General features: G+C 44.5%; 1 pseudogene; it reads left to right on the forward strand.

The window, feature by feature from the left end:
* LOC135510607 (transcription factor E2-alpha-like) overlaps positions 1–15,307 on the forward strand; it is a 41,356-nt pseudogene extending 26,049 nt beyond the window's left edge.
* Positions 15,308–16,639: the final 1,332 nt, after the last annotated feature.

Consider the following 16,639-nt stretch of genomic DNA (forward strand, 5'->3'; position numbering starts at 1 on the left):
CGGTTATTCCCTCCCAGCCAACCGGGGAACAGCTCCACCTAGCTCAGGAGATGAGATCGGCAAAGCCCTGGCATCAGTGAGTAGAGTGGCACAGACAACATCCAACATAGTCTTCAGTGATTATGCAAATTTGATTTATCTACCAAGACTAAGATAAAACCCAATCTGCAAATAATAGAGAAGGCTGAGTTTCTGTTCTACTGTTTTCTGTATCACAGATCTGACTATTGAATGACTGTTTCATTGTTTTTTTCTGTGTAGATTTATCCTTCGGACCACAACAGCAACACCTTCCCTTCATCTCCATCTACTCCAGTGGGCTCTCCCCAGGCCATAGCAGGTGACTGGGCAGGGAAAATACACCTGTACCTAGCTTTCCCCAGGCCATAGCAGGTGACTGGGCAGGGAAAATACACCTGTACCTAGCTTTCCCCAGGCCATAGCAGGTGACTGGGCAGGGAAAATACACCTGTACCTAGCTTTCCCCAGGCCATAGCAGGTGACTGGGCAGGGAAAATACACCTGTACCTAGCTTTCCCCAGGCCATAGCAGGTGACTGGGCAGGGAAAATACACCTGTAACTAGCGTTCCCCAGGCCATAGCAGGTGACTGGGCAGGGAAAATACACCTGTACCTAGCGTTCCCCAGGCCATAGCAGGTGACTGGGCAGGGAAAATACACCTGTACCTAGCGTTCCCCAGGCCATAGCAGGTGACTGGGCAGGGAAAATACACCTGTAACTAGCGTTCCCCAGGCCATAGCAGGTGACTGGGCAGGGAAAATACACCTGTACCTAGCTTTCCCCAGGCCATAGCAGGTGACTGGGCAGGGAAAATACACCTGTAACTAGCGTTCCCCAGGCCATAGCAGGTGACTGGGCAGGGAAAATACACCTGTAACTAGCGTTCCCCAGGCCATAGCAGGTGACTGGGCAGGGAAAATACACCTGTACCTAGCTTTCCCCAGGCCATAGCAGGTGACTGGGCAGGGAAAATACACCTGTACCTAGCTTTCCCCAGGCCATAGCAGGTGACTGGGCAGGGAAAATACACCTGTACCTAGCTTTCCCCAGGCCATAGCAGGTGACTGGGCAGGGAAAATACACCTGTACCTAGCTTTCCCCAGGCCATAGCAGGTGACTGGGCAGGGAAAATACACCTGTACCTAGCTTTCCCCAGGCCATAGCAGGTGACTGGGCAGGGAAAATACACCTGTACCTAGCTTTCCCCAGGCCATAGCAGGTGACTGGGCAGGGAAAATACACCTGTACCTAGCTTTCCCCAGGCCATAGCAGGTGACTGGGCAGGGAAAATACACCTGTACCTAGCTTTCCCCAGGCCATAGCAGGTGACTGGGCAGGGAAAATACACCTGTACCTAGCTTTCCCCAGGCCATAGCAGGTGACTGGGCAGGGAAAATACACCTGTACCTAGCTTTCCCCAGGCCATAGCAGGTGACTGGGCAGGGAAAATACACCTGTACCTAGCTTTCCCCAGGCCATAGCAGGTGACCGGGCAGGGAAAATACACCTGTACCTAGCTTTCCCCAGGCCATAGCAGGTGACCGGGCAGGGAAAATACACCTGTAACTAGCCCTTCCCCAGGACATGGCAGGGAGAGTACACCTGTAGCTTGGAGGATCACAATTGGGTTAACCCTTAGTGAAACCTAGCAAAGCATTTCCTATATGGTGGGTTGGAGCCTACTACTGATTCCTAGCTAGTTTCTATTCGGTTGTGACTGAACACTGGGCTAAGGTGAAATTTTGCTAAAGAGATTTAAGTGTTTGGGTAGGTGTAAGAGAAAAAAGGCGTAGGTAGGTGTAAGAGAAAGGCCTAGGTAGGTAGGTAGGTGTAAGAGAAAAAGGGCGTAGGTAGGTGTAAGAGAAAAAAGGCCTAGGTAGGTAGGTAGGTGTAAGAGAAAAAAGGCCTAGGTAGGTAGGTAGGTAGGTGTAAGAGAAAAAAGGCCTAGGTAGGTAGGTGTAAGAGAAAAAAGGCGTAGGTAGGTAGGTAGGTAGGTGTAAGAGAAAAAAGGCCTAGGTAGGTAGGTGTAAGAGAAAAAAGGCCTAGGTAGGTAGGTAGGTAGGTAGGTAGGTAGGTGTAAGAGAAAAAAGGCGTAGGTAGGTAGGTAGGTAGGTAGGTAGGTGTAAGAGAAAAAAGGCGTAGGTAGGTAGGTAGGTAGGTAGGTAGGTGTAAGAGGAAAAAGGCCTAGGTAGGTAGGTAGGTGTAAGAGAAAAAAGGCGTAGGTAGGTAGGTAGGTAGGTAGGTGTAAGAGAAAAAAGGCGTAGGTAGGTAGGTGTAAGAGAAAAAAGGCCTAGGTAGGTAGGTAGGTAGGTGTAAGAGAAAAAAGGCCTAGGTAGGTAGGTAGGTAGGTGTAAGAGGAGAGAGGCCTAGGTAGGTAGGTGTAAGAGGAGAAAGGCCTAGGTAGGTAGGTAGGTAGGTGTAAGAGGAGAAAGGCCTAGGTAGGTAGGTAGGTAGGTGTAAGAGGAGAAAGGCCTAGGTAGGTAGGTAGGTGTAAGAGAAAAAAGGCGTAGGTAGGTAGGTAGGTGTAAGAGAAAAAAGGCCTAAGTAGGTAGGTGTAAGAGAAAAAAGGCCTAGGTAGGTAGGTGTAAGAGAAAAAAGGCCTAGGTAGGTAGGTGTAAGAGAAAAAAGGCCTAGGTAGGTAGGTAGGTAGGTAGGTGTAAGAGAAAAAAGGCGTAGGTAGGTAGGTAGGTAGGTGTAAGAGAAAAAAGGCCTAGGTAGGTAGGTAGGTAGGTGTAAGAGAAAAAAGGCGTAGGTAGGTAGGTAGGTGTAAGAGGAAAAAGGCCTAGGTAGGTAGGTAGGTGTAAGAGAAAAAAGGCCTAGGTAGGTAGGTAGGTAGGTAGGTAGGTAGGTAGGTAGGTAGGTAGGTAGGTAGGTAGGTGTAAGAGAAAAAAGGCGTAGGTAGCTAGGTGTAAGAGAAAAAAGGCGTAGGTAGGTAGGTAGGTAGGTAGGTAGGTAGGTGTAAGAGAAAAAAGGCGTAGGTAGGTGTAAGAGAAAAAAGGCGTAGGTAGGTAGGTAGGTAGGTAGGTGTAAGAGAAAAAAGCCCTAGGTAGGTAGGTAGGTAGGTAGGTAGGTGGTAGGTGTAGAGGAGAGAGGCCTAGGTAGGTAGGTGTAAGAGGAGAAAGGCCTAGGTAGGTAGGTAGGTAGGTGTAAGAGGAGAAAGGCCTAGGTAGGTAGGTAGGTAGGTAGGTGTAAGAGGAAAAAAAGGCGTAGGTAGGTAGGTGTAAGAGAAAAAAGGCCTAGGTAGGTAGGTGTAAGAGAAAAAAGGCCTAGGTAGGTAGGTGTAAGAGAAAAAAGGCCTAGGTAGGTAGGTGTAAGAGAAAAAAGGCCTAGGTAGGTAGGTGTAAGAGAAAAAAGGCCTAGGTAGGTAGGTGTAAGAGAAAAAAGGCCTAGGTAGGTAGGTGTAAGAGAAAAAAGGCCTAGGTAGGTAGGTGTAAGAGAAAAAAGGCGTAGGTAGGTAGGTAGGTGTAAGAGAAAAAAGGCCTAGGTAGGTAGGTAGGTGTAAGAGAAAAAAGGCGTAGGTAGGTAGGTAGGTAGGTAGGTAGGTGTAAGAGAAAAAAGGCCTAGGTAGGTAGGTGTAAGAGAAAAAAGGCCTAGGTAGGTAGGTAGGTGTAAGAGAAAAAAGGCCTAGGTAGGTAGGTAGGTGTAAGAGAAAAAAGGCCTAGGTAGGTAGGTAGGTGTAAGAGAAAAAAGGCCTAGGTAGGTAGGTAGGTGTAAGAGAAAAAAGGCCTAGGTAGGTAGGTAGGTGTAAGAGAAAAAAAGGCGTAGGTAGGTAGGTGTAAGAGAAAAAAGGCCTAGGTAGGTAGGTAGGTAGGTGTAAGAGGAGAAAGGCCTAGGTAGGTAGGTGTAAGAAAAAAGGCCTAGGTAGGTAGGTGTAAGAGAAAAAAGGCCTAGGTAGGTAGGTAGGTAGGTAGGTAGGTAGGTAGGTGTAAGAGGAAAAAGGCCTAGGTAGGTAGGTAGGTAGGTGTAAGAGAAAAAAGGCCTAGGTAGGTAGGTGTAAGAGAAAAAAGGCCTAGGTAGGTAGGTGTAAGAGAAAAAAGGCCTAGGTAGGTAGGTGTAAGAGAAAAAAGGCCTAGGTGGGTAGGTAGGTAGGTGTAAGAGAAAAAAGGCGTAGGTAGGTAGGTGTAAGAGAAAAAAGGCGTAGGTAGGTGTAAGAGAAAAAAGGCCTAGGTAGGTAGGTAGGTAGGTGTAAGAGAAAAAAGGCCTAGGTAGGTAGGTAGGTGTAAGAGAAAAAAGGCGTAGGTAGGTAGGTAGGTAGGTAGGTGTAAGAGAAAAAACGTCAGTGAACTGACCTAGCAGATCCCACCTGTTTTAGTCCTTAGGGGGCCATATCCTGTGGTGTAAGGTTACAGCCACATGGAAAATTACAAAGAAATAGTTTTTTTCTCGCAGGCAGATGAAGTGCAAATGACACTGTTGGTCCAATGTGGAATCGAGCGACCAGATTAGGTTCTTCTTTGACACCAGTGCTTTGAGTGTGGTGTCTGAAATGGCCAACAATAAAACCTCTAATGAAATTTGACAAAATTAGATAACTTGTTATCTAGTAACTCTAGACAAGATGTAATGGTTGACTGCTTTTCAACCGAATGGTCGTTTGCCTAGTAGATGGACAGCCCCACTCTTGCGGTTTGTACCAACTATTTTCAAAGACAAAGTTTTTGTCCAGATGCTTAATGTCTCTCTGTCTCTGTAGGTTCTGCCTCTCAGTGGTCCCGGGGCTCGGGACAGGCCACACCCTCTCCAAACTTTGAGGGAGGACTGCAGGCTCTGGTGAGTTACATGTCATGTCCTACTCCTGGACGTGTGTAGTCACATCTTAAAAGATCACGAATAACACCTTGGTCTGCAGAAAGCTGGATGAGTTGAAGTTGATGAATAAACAGCGTTTGTTATACTTACCCCGGTATACTTACCTTCTGTTCTACAGCAAAACAAAATGGAGGACCGTCTGGAGGAGGCAATACACGTTCTGCAGCGCCACGCCGGGGGACAGGGGGGCCCAGGGGGGCTGACTGACATGCACAGCCTCCTCAGCGCTGGGATAGGAGGTCTTGCCCAGGCCTTCAACAATGCTGGCCTGGGACTGGCCAACAGACTGCCCAACCTTGTAAGAACCGGAGGGATGAATAGATCTAAAGTGGGCATATCTAGCCATGTGGAAGGTTTAGGATTCTGTCTATTTATTATCATGCTGTTCTATACAGCCTCATGTAAATAGTCATGTGACAGCTATGTTATGAAGAGACTGTAGGACTGTAACTATCGAATCCCATGTTTCTCCTTTGCTCTGTAGATGGCCAACCACCATGAGGACTCTGCTGGTCCGCCCTCTAGTGGTCCTGGTCTGCATGGTCACCATGGCCCTCCCTCAGCCCAGCCTGGCAGCCAGCCTGAGGGCTTCACCAGTTAGTTCCTCCTTGTCACTCTTTTATTTTCCTCTCTCTTGCCATTCAGGAATGGAAAGGAGACAAAATGATTGACTCTCCCTCTTTCTCAAAATATCTACTGTGCTTGGCATTGACTTATCCCCCCTCCCCATTTTCCCTCAGGCCTCTCTCGCTCCACACACTCGTCCAGTGGCGCCGACATCAAACGGGAGGACAAGGAGGATGACGAGAACTCCTCCGTGGCTGACAAGTCAGAGGACGAGAAGAAAGACTCGAAGGCTCGCACCCGAACAAGGTGACTAAGCCCTCTGTCTGTAGCAATGACACATTAATATGACTGAAATCAGTCAGTCACTCTCTTGAGATGCAAGTATAGGACTTCTATGTTCAGGCAAGTCGTCGTCGTCGTCAATGCATGATTTAACTGGAAGTTTACATTAAGAGCTTGTTTAAGTTAGCGAATGTGGCTCAATGATTTGTCGTGGGGTCTGTGCTGCTGTTATTATAAAGGGGGTAAACTCTCACTGAACATTATCAGGATTTATTTTATCATTTAAGACATCTGTTGAAAATGATTATGTCCATTCAGGGAGTGCAGGTTTACCCTCTCTATTTCAACCTAACACAGCCCCAGCACCCAAAAAGAGGTGATTCTCCCTAGCACTGTTATCATGTGTGCCCTCGTGTCTACTGTTTTCAGAGAGACGTTCTCCTTCCAGACCTTCTCTTCCTCCCTATCAGACACGGGAGCAGAGTAAGTCTGTATCCAGTCATGTGCGCCTCACCTCAGGGGGTGTGTCCAGAAATATAGACACCAAATAACATTTTTTTGACAATAATTCTAAACCGACATCTATTTCTTTATACCTGGTCGGCAGAATTTCAGCATAAACAATTTACTCAGGCATAGCAAACGCTTTTCTCGCTCCTTGAGCCGTGCCGTTGTTGGTGCCTTGAATGGAGGTTTGTAATCATCTTGCAATTATAACACATTCTTATAACGCACAAGCTCTGAAAGGGATACCCCAGTTTTAGTAACTGATGGCGTAAGTATATTATGAATTTGAATTGTCAATTTGATGACTTGAATCTAGATGAAATTAGATTTGATCATTTCACAGATATTGCAGCACATGAACCTGGCTTTTACCCTAACATTTTCAACATTGATAAAGAAAACATGTTTATGTTGTATAGGATTTTGCAGAAGTATGTTAGAGGATTATATAAAGTCCTGTTTTCTTGCTTAAAGAATGAAGAGCTTATTCTTTGTCATAATGGTCCAGAAGCTATAGTACAGCATTCCCAGAATGAAAGCATTTAATCATTCTCTAGCAAGTGATTAGAACAGAACGTAATAGTCTTGTCCACTTTAGTAAATATGTCTTCTATCCCTTCCAACCAAACCTCCCCCTTGGCCTACATTGACTCTTCATCAGTCACGATGATGAGGACGAGGATGACGAGGATCTGCCGCCGGAGTTGAAGAAAGAGCGGGAGAAAGAGCGGCGGGTGGCAAATAATGCCCGTGAGCGTCTGCGCGTGCGGGACATCAACGAAGCCTTTAAGGAGCTGGGGCGCATGTGTCAGCTCCACCTGACTAATGAGAAACCCCAGACCAAACTGCTCATTCTGCACCAGGCCGTTAATGTTATACTCAACCTGGAGCAGCAAGTCCGAGGTCAGTGTGCTGTCACTGGGGTCCAGTTTTAGACGGGACAAAGAACCAGGGTAGGGCCGCGTCCCAATTCTCTGATGCCTTCTAGTATCCTTCAGGGTAAAGGCCCTGGGATGTCTCCATACTCTTGAGTGGTTTGCTTTACTTGTCTCTTTTCCTTCTTTGAGGTGAAGTCATTGGAAAGGTGTCAGGCTCCTGTGTTTTTAGATCATTGCAGATAGAGAGCAGACTAGGCGATGAGGCCACTTTCAAGTATTAAAACAAGTTTCCAACGATCTAGTTTGTTATGATGGGAGAAAATGGGACGAGGAAAGGAAGCCATTTAGACTGTTTGGGATGTGGCCCCTTCTCCGTTCCTTTGAGGCTTTGCTGCTGTGTGCACATATACAACCTACCACTGGATTCATGTCTGGTTTGGTGTCGTATGTGTTGCCTGATCTAAACAGCATGGGTCGGTCTGTCTGGGCTGCTTCATGTGACTGCCTCCCCCTCCACTATATTAGGGGTCGTTCCACCAATTCGGTGCCCTTTGAGAAGTGTAAGAAAAACTTTTGGAATTCTCATAATTTTGACATTCTGTCATAAAGGGCACATGTTCAACTTAATAAAAAAAACATGTTTTCCCATCTCAAGAGGTACAAAGAAAAATATATACTACATAATTACTAGCTGAAGTAACCAGGTGGACAAGTTCTTGTTAAATCAGCCATAAATCCCCTTCTGATGGTGGGAAGCTTGTGTGCAACAGGGAGAGGCATTTGAATGCAAGCTTCACAAAGTTGAATTGTTAAAACATTTCTATGTGTAACAGGGTTGAAGTTTTACACTTGACCAGCTCAGTTTTCCACCATAAAACACCAGCAAATGGACAAAAATAGTAGAATCAGCTCACCTACTTTTACACTATAGTTTGACTAGTAGATGTTTATTTTGGAAAAAATATTGAAGGAATAGTTTCACCATATTAAAACGAGAGTTCAAGTCGCGTAACAGGGTTGACCTTAAAATGAGGGACAGACTTAAATGAATCACTAATTGTATGAAATAATTCATCTTCAGAAATGAGTTTGTCAAAGTAACAAAAAGGCTAGCACTTCACAATGATGGTGAGAACTTGGAGAAATGTTGCTTAAGAGGGTTAAAATCTTCCTAGAAGTCAGAGGCTGCACGGAGAAATATGTCAATGCTGAATTTTGCACTTTAGCAAGTCTATTCATATAAAAAATCTGATTGAATTATCCATGTGGTCTATATTAAAGGGCACTTCATTTAAATTAATAGGCTTTTAAAATTCTATATTTGTGCACAATTTCTACTTAAAATATCAAAGGGATGCAAAAGGCAGTCATTTGGTGGACCGACCCATTAATATTATATTTCTGATTTCCCTTATACGCTTCTATCGCTGTCTCCCATCACTCTGCTTCTTATGAGGCCTTAGCAACACGGTTTAACAACCCATTATGTTTCTGTTAGCTTTTTACACTGTTACAATTATTTCAGGCCCCGATAATGACTTCTAAATTAATTTGATCAGCTTTGGGTAATGGCCCAAAGTGAAGTGCAAAGATTTTTTTGTCAGAGGATTCTCACATTTTCAAATTTTTTTTTTTTTTTTTTTTTTTTAATAAACTCTGACCTCGGACTTGCTGCTCCAGGTTGAGTATAATGTTAATGGCCTGGTGCAACGTGTCACCATTCCCAAGTTACAGCATTGAGCCCCCTGTATTCTGCCTGCTGATTGGCTATGCAGATACGGGTTGTGATTGAATGAGAGGGGCTCACTGTTCTGCTCCTATCCCATTCCTCAATGTATTAACTCACTTCACTTTCGTATTACAGTGTCTCTGTGTTGCATGCCCTTATTCGTCAAATGTTAACATTTTTAATTTACTGATTTCATTGAAGTCCTCTTCATACCCATCTCCATCTCTCTTTCTGTCATTTCCTTTTTCAGATGGCAGCAGTGATTTCAGCTTCCACTCATTCAGATAATACATCTCTGACCGCTGATGTATTTAACATGAGGCACCAGCATCTATCTCGCTCTCTGTTTCTCTCTCTGTGTTCCTGTTTCCCATTCTCTAGACCTGGTAGAGGGTGTGTTGCTGTCTTTCCTCCTCTCCCTCTCTTTCTTGGTCTTCTTTCCGCTTCACTGACAGCCCCCAAAAGCCTCATATTATCACCTGTGAATACACTCCTGGGTCCTGATCAGCAGGAGATGTAGACTGTTGGTCTGGGTTCTGTCAGATTCCATTTGGAACATTTGGTATGATGGTTGTCAACCCATAACTCAACATTTTAAAAACTCAATTTGACAAAATAACCTTAAGTCGCTGTTTAGCCAATTGAAAGTCTCCCAATAAGTGATGGAAAAACATGCTTTGGGTAAAAAAAAATATATATTCCCAGTTGCAAATATCATTTGTGAGGCCTTAAAATATGTGTTCATTGACAATAGCAGTAAAAGTAGTGCTCTTGTATCAGGATTCCGCCGTGTAAAAACAAAAGGATTCTGTTGCCGCGTCCTTCGCAGTCCATCCATCCGCTCTCTCTCTCGCTCTCCTGCTCCACCGCACCACTCCACCGGGATCATCCATCCGTGATCCTCCTCGTCCCTGGAACACATTCTGTCCATCTGGACAACCACCACTTCCTGCTGCTGGCCTACTGCCCAAATATGGCACTTATTGAATGATGTCACAGTCAGGCAGTCTGATCAAGGATGTGAATAGAGTAATGTGCAGGGAATGCTGTAGGGAAGTGCTGGTCTAGGATTAGGTCTAACTATGCCAGACAAAAGATGGGAACTGGCCCTGGAACAGCAATTGCCACAAACTATCCATAAAAACTGTCAGCATTTAGGGGTAACTTAAATCCGTAGGGGCAACTTGGTGGGTAAAAGCAGCAGGTGTTGGGGTGTACCATAATGCCCCCTCCCTCCTCAGCAGCAGCTGCAGCGTGGCCTCGCCCAGCGACGACAACCTGACTGCAGAGGAGAAGGAGAAGCGGGAGCGGGAGCGCCGCTCGGCCAACAACGTCCGGGAGAGGGTGCGCGTGCGCGACATTAACGAGGCGTTCAGGGAGCTGGGCCGGATGGTGCAGGTGCACCTGCGCGGCGACAAGGCCCAGACCAAACTCATCATCCTGCAGCAGGCCTCGCAGGTCATTATGGGCCTGGAGAAGCAGGTCCGAGGTAGGCCTCCTTTTAGGAAATTATCCAGTACCCTCCACCCAGCCAATTATCACTCAACTAGCATGGCAGTGAACGGGTTCATATTGGACCTTGAGATCTGAGGTAGGCCCCCTTTTAGGAATAGATCCAGTACCACCCAGCCAACTAGCTCTTAATACTGGGCCTGGAGAAACAGGTCTGAGGTATGGCTTCCCTTTAGGAAATGATCCAGTACCACCCCCACCCAGCCAACTAGCTCTTAATACTGGGCCTGGAGAAACAGGTCTGAGGTATGGCTTCCCTTTAGGAAATGATCCAGTACCACCCAGCCAACTAGCTCTTAATACTGGGCCTGGAGAAACAGGTCTGAGGTATGGCTTCCCTTTAGGAAATGATCCAGTACCACCCCCACCCAGCCAACTAGCTCTTAATACTGGGCCTGGAGAAACAGGTCTGAGGTAGGCTTCCCTTTTAGGAAATGATCCAGTACCACCCAGCCAACTAGCTCTTAATACTGGGCCTGGAGAAACAGGTCTGAGGTATGGCTTCCCTTTAGGAAATGATCCAGTACCACCCAGCCAACTAGCTCTTAATACTGGGCCTGGAGAAACAGGTCTGAGGTAGGCTTCCCTTTAGGAAATGATCCAGTACCACCCAGCCAACTAGCTCTTAATACTGGGCCTGGAGAAACAGGTCTGAGGTATGGCTTCCCTTTAGGAAATGATCCAGTACCACCCAGCCAACTAGCTCTTAATACTGGGCCTGGAGAAACGGGTCTGAGGTAGGCTTCCCTTTAGGAAATGATCCAGTACCACCCCCACCCAGCCAACTAGCTCTTAATACTGGGCCTGGAGAAACAGGTCTGAGGTATGGCTTCCCTGTAGCTCTGGAAGGATTCCTTACCAAACCAAACCCAAAAAGAGATGGGGAAGAGGAGGGGCTTCACCTCTGCCAAACACTTAGTGACCTCACTGCTGCCGTCTGGCCGTTCCTCTGTTCTGTCCAGCTGTCTCCTCTTTGTTTGGTCTTTTGTTCTCCATGATTTTCCAATTTATATATTTTTCTATTTTGTTTCATATCTAGAATATTGCGGCATTTACACCTTAATCATACCTTCCGTGCCTGTCACATGTCCCTGCCTTTTTGTTTTTAACATCTCTCGTTCGTAGATAAGCCTAACCTCCCAAGCCCTTCTCGGTTTACTAGAATCTGTGAAACCTGATGTTAAAGCCCCTTGCGTCCATCTTTGACTATTGTCTTGTGCTCACCGTCAGTTTACCTGAACCTATAGATCCACTTCTCCCCTGTGATTCCGTGTCTCCTCTTCCTAAAGAGCGTAACCTGAACCCCAAGGCAGCGTGTCTGAAGCGGAGGGAGGAAGAGAAGGTTTCGGGGGTGGACCCCCAGATGCAGATGGGAGGGGGGCACCCCGGGTTAGGTGGCGATGGACACAACTCTGTGAACCATATGTAACACCCAGGTAAGCTGTCATACTGTAACTGTCAATACCCTATGTATTGTTGTGGCATGCATGAGCATAACATTTATTTTTCTGGATCAAAAGGGGGGATAGGTGGTGGGTGTGGCAGGGGACATGGAAATAAGCATGGTCAGCCTGTCTGAATTTGACATTTTTAGAGGCCACACCTCTAAACATTGGTGGTGTAAAGACGTTTGAATTCTAAGCCTATTTCCTTCAAGTTATGCCATAGCTAATGCTGTGTTCTTTTGCTCAAACACAATAACAAAATCATTACTACTAAATTCATTGTTTGGGGAATTTAATTCTCCTGACTGCCTAGCTTTTATTTTGGTGATTTAGTTGTCAAAGATTATTATAAAAACAATATATAAAGGTATTGTCTGCTATCTTTACAAGTGGACACTGAAAGTTCTTTTCCATCCCAATAATGTATTTTAATATGCATAAAAAATGTTACATTGTTTTGGACTTCAGTGGATTTCAATGGCAGAAAGATGTGTAATATAACAATCCCTGTTTGTCTTCCAGCTCCTGTTGATTGTACAGCTCTTAGAAGACGTGGCCTTATTGTCTTATTATGCATCTCAGTGGGCGTCAATCCACAAAGGTGCGCTCTCGATATAGCACATATAGTGGAGAAGCGCATACACACACACACACACAACTGACAAAGCCAGTGGCCACATTCCTGACCATGAACACCCCTATACACCAGAGTTTTGAATAATATTTACAGTAAACACACCCTGAACTCCAAGGAGAGACTGGGCCACAGAGGAAATTTAAACGCAATGATTTTCTGCCTAATGGTCATGTTTTTGTAAGACATTTTGAGAAGTTGCTTTACATGTTGGGAGCAAAATTTGTTTGGATCAAATAGTATTTTTGGATCAATTGCTCATGTGAGCAACAGGATTTTGTGTCCTTTGGGTAGTCATCTGCCATTCCCACCTGAAAAGATGGTCATAGTTTCATTACAAGCAAAGGTGACACCAGAATCTAACCTGTGAGTAACTATGTGCCTGATATACATGCATAACGCCAAGGCTTGGGAGAGTTAGAATCGTCGTCATCCCCACCATTTATTTTCTCAAAAGGCTGAAACACAGTACAGTTTGAGGTATCCAGCCACCCCCACCAGAATGTAAAAGACTGGACAGTCATAGTGATGAAGGGACACTTATTGAATCATCAGGCAGAGTGCTGTTATATAGCACAATGATTTTAAAAAGTTTCTGCCCTCATAAGGGCTGACACAGGCCTGTGAAGGATTTGTATGGTGGGTATTTATTTGATCCAGGAATCCTACAAGCCTTCCATTTTTGTCCTCTTCATCTGTTTGTTGCTACTGCCATGGGTGGAGTGGAAGCACTCCCAGTGAGGAAGGTGTCCCCACCCACCAACACGTACAGAGACCCAGGACAGGTCATGACTCGCTACTAGCTGAGAACCACTTCCGGTTCACCTACTTTTCAACAGGATCACACCGTCATCTCAAGACTTCCTCACTCTGACTTGGGGAGATTGGACTGAAACATGCAGGAAGTGTGTGTGTTCTCTAAACCAGAGCAAGCCTCTCCCCCTCCACTGCCACTCCCTTACCTCTCCTGTTCTGTCTCCATTTCAGCCAGGCCATGTGGATGCATGGTCAGTACCCTCTGCCCCAAACTGAGTCAACCACCTGCCTTCATTTCTTTCTCTTCACGTTTGTGGAGCAAGTGTCATCAGTTGGCAAGGCAAACCTACATGGCCAGGTCATGTGTACTTAAAGATTTTATGTACGACGTAAGGAAATGTCTGTTTTTTTAAGTAGACTACAGTTATTTCGACGAGTATGGAAGGAATAATGGTTGGACTTTTGTAGCATTGGTCCTGAAATATCATAGCGATCTTCCCTTGAATGCGTTCAACTGCCATCTATGGACAACATTTCTTTTGTTCCTTAAAATTACAGGAAGCATTGGGCGTTTTGAACAATTTATAACGTCTGTAAGGATCCTCCTTTTTGTAGAAGTGATGTTATTTTTTTTATTTTTTACTTTGTAATATAGCTGTATGAGTTTTCTTTTGGATTGCATTTATTTTTGTTTACCTTGTTTAAATGTAAGAACTCATTTTAGATGCCAGGAACAAACTCTTTTTCCATCCCAAACGTAGTAATCTCTTTTTTTATGATGACAAAAGCAAGAAGTGCCAGTTGCTAAGGGGTGAAAGTAGTAAATGCCAACACTCCTAATATGGCTAGAACATCCACCAACTATTTTGGAAGTACAGGTCATTTGGAGATAGTCTGTATAAATCATTTGAATCAGTTACTATTTCACACTTACTATCAAAGGATATGTCAAAGTATTGGCAAGCTTTGTCACTCAAACATTTAAGTGTAAACTCTGATATTGTTGAAAAAGGAACAACGTATTACGTTTTTCATACCAGTTTCATTTTATGGCAATCCTTTTCAGCTTGCTAGGTTTTTGACTTTGGTATCATTCTTAGTAGTTACTCACCAGGCCTGAAAATGTCACTGTTGAAACTTCACTGTGATTGTCACTGCATGCGTGGCTTTCCAAGAGAACCTTTTACAGATATAGACGATTGACATGGGAGGGAAGTGTTTCAGTACATATATAAAGTCATGTTTTTGACCCTTTTCCTCTGTTTCTCAGTGATGGGCATCCCTGAACAACTGAGTCCACTTTGATTTCCTGAGCCCTATTACCAGTTTCTAGAATTTAATGGATATGAGTGTTTCCAGACCTGTTATCTTCCGTATAAAACATTTATGATTTAGACAACACTCAGAGTACCATATCCATCCTTAATTGTTGTTTTTTTCAACATTCTCTACTTTGTTTTCTATTAACTAGGGCAGAGAGACATTTTTGTTTTGATATGAAAAATGTGAAATTGACATGTTCAGTATGTACCTATACAAGACCTGGCCCGTTGATGTTATAGAGATCAACTAAACAGTATTTTTCCCTGCAGAGTGATACTGAATTGCAACAGTATTTTCTCAGTTTGGCCTGTTTGTCTTGCATAATAACCATGCTCCAGATGACAACCCTAAGCTGCCATTGGTTCTTCTGTCTCACAGAAGACACATTGTTTTGGGATTATTTTTAATGATCTGAAAAACTGAACATTGCTGATGTTATTTGTGTTCATTTTTGTTAATGTTGAACTGCAAATGTTGAGTACAGTATCCTTAACTTCCCTTGTCAAAACGCACAACTAGTATTTTGCCAGCGGTCTCATGGTCTGCCAATCTCTGCCCCCCTCAACAGACGGCCACTCTGCTACAAAACCAACTGTCGCTCTTACATTGGGGACAGAATCCATTTGTCCTCAAAGTGCCTCCAGTTTCCTATTTTTATTTATATATATATATATAAATATATATATATATAAAGTAGATATTGAGAACTGTCATGTATATAACAGTAATGTAGCAATAAATGTGCCATTTTTAACAGAAATATACCTTTTTTTCAATGTCTGTCTTTTTGAGCTTGTATACCTAAATGAGAAACAAAAACATTGTAATAAAGGGTTGAAAACATGCTAAGATTCTTGGCTCATTTTGTGTGTATTGAAACAATTCTCCATGTACAGTTGTGGCCAAAAGTTATGAGAATGACAAATTAATTTTCATAAAGTTTGCTGCTTCAGTGTCTTTAGACATTTTTGTCAGATGTTACTATGGAATACTGACGTATAATTACAAGCTTTTCATAAGTGTCAAAGGCTTTTATTGACAATTACATGAAGTCGATGCAAAGATTCAATATTTGCAGTGTTGACCCTTCTTTTTCAAGACCTCTGCAATCTGCCCTGGCATGCTGTCAATTAACTTCTGGGCCACATCCTGACTGATGGCAGCCCATTCTTGCATAATCAATGCTTGGAGTTTTTGTCCACCCGCCTCTTGAGGATTAACCACAAGTTCTCAATGGGTTTAAGGTCTGGTTATGGACCCAAATTATCAATGTTTTGTTCCCCGAGCCACTTAGTTATCACTTTTGCCTTATGGCAAGGTGCTCCATCATACTGGAAAAAGCATTGTTCATCACCAAACTGTTCCTGGATGGTTGGGAGAAGTTGCTCTAGGAGGATGTGTTGGTACCATTCTTTTATTCATGGCTGTGTTCTAAGGCAAAATTGTGAGTGAGCCCAGTCCCTTGGCTGAGAAGCAACCCCACACATGAATGCTCTCGGGATGCTTTTCTGTTGGCATGACACAGGACTGATGGTAGCGCTCACCTTGTCTTTTCCGGACAAGCTTTTTTCCGGATGCCCAAACAATCGGAAAGGGGATTGATCAGAGAAAATTACTTTACCCCAGTCCTCAGCAGTCCAATCCCTGTACCTTTTGTAGAATATCAGTCTGTCCCTGATGTTTTTCCTGGAGAGAAGTGGCTTCTTTCTTGCCCTTCTTGACACCAGGCCATCCTCAAAGTCTTTACCTCACTGTGCGTGCAGCTGCACTCACACCTGCCTGCTGCCATTCCTGAGCAAGCTCTGTACTGGTGGTGCCCTGATTCCGCAGCTGAATCAACTTTAGGAGACGGTCCTGGAGCTTCCTGGACTTTCTTGGGCTCCCTGAAGCGTTGACAACAATTGAACCGCTCTTCTTGAAGTTCTTGATGAGCTGATAAATGGTTGATTTAGGTGCAATCTTACTGGCAGCAATATCCTTGCCTGTGAAGCCCTTTTTGTGCAAAGCAATGATGACGGCACGTGTTTCCTTGCAGGTAACCATGGTTGACAGAGGAAGGACAATGATTCCATGCACCACCCTCCTTCTGAAGCTTCCAGTTTGTTATTCGAACTCGATCAGCATGACAGAGTGATCTCCAGCCTTATCCTCGTCAACACTCACACCTGTGTTAAC

This window comes from Oncorhynchus masou, chromosome 3 (assembly GCF_036934945.1).
Source record: "Oncorhynchus masou masou isolate Uvic2021 chromosome 3, UVic_Omas_1.1, whole genome shotgun sequence".
In the NCBI taxonomy this organism is placed as follows: domain Eukaryota; kingdom Metazoa; phylum Chordata; class Actinopteri; order Salmoniformes; family Salmonidae; genus Oncorhynchus; species Oncorhynchus masou.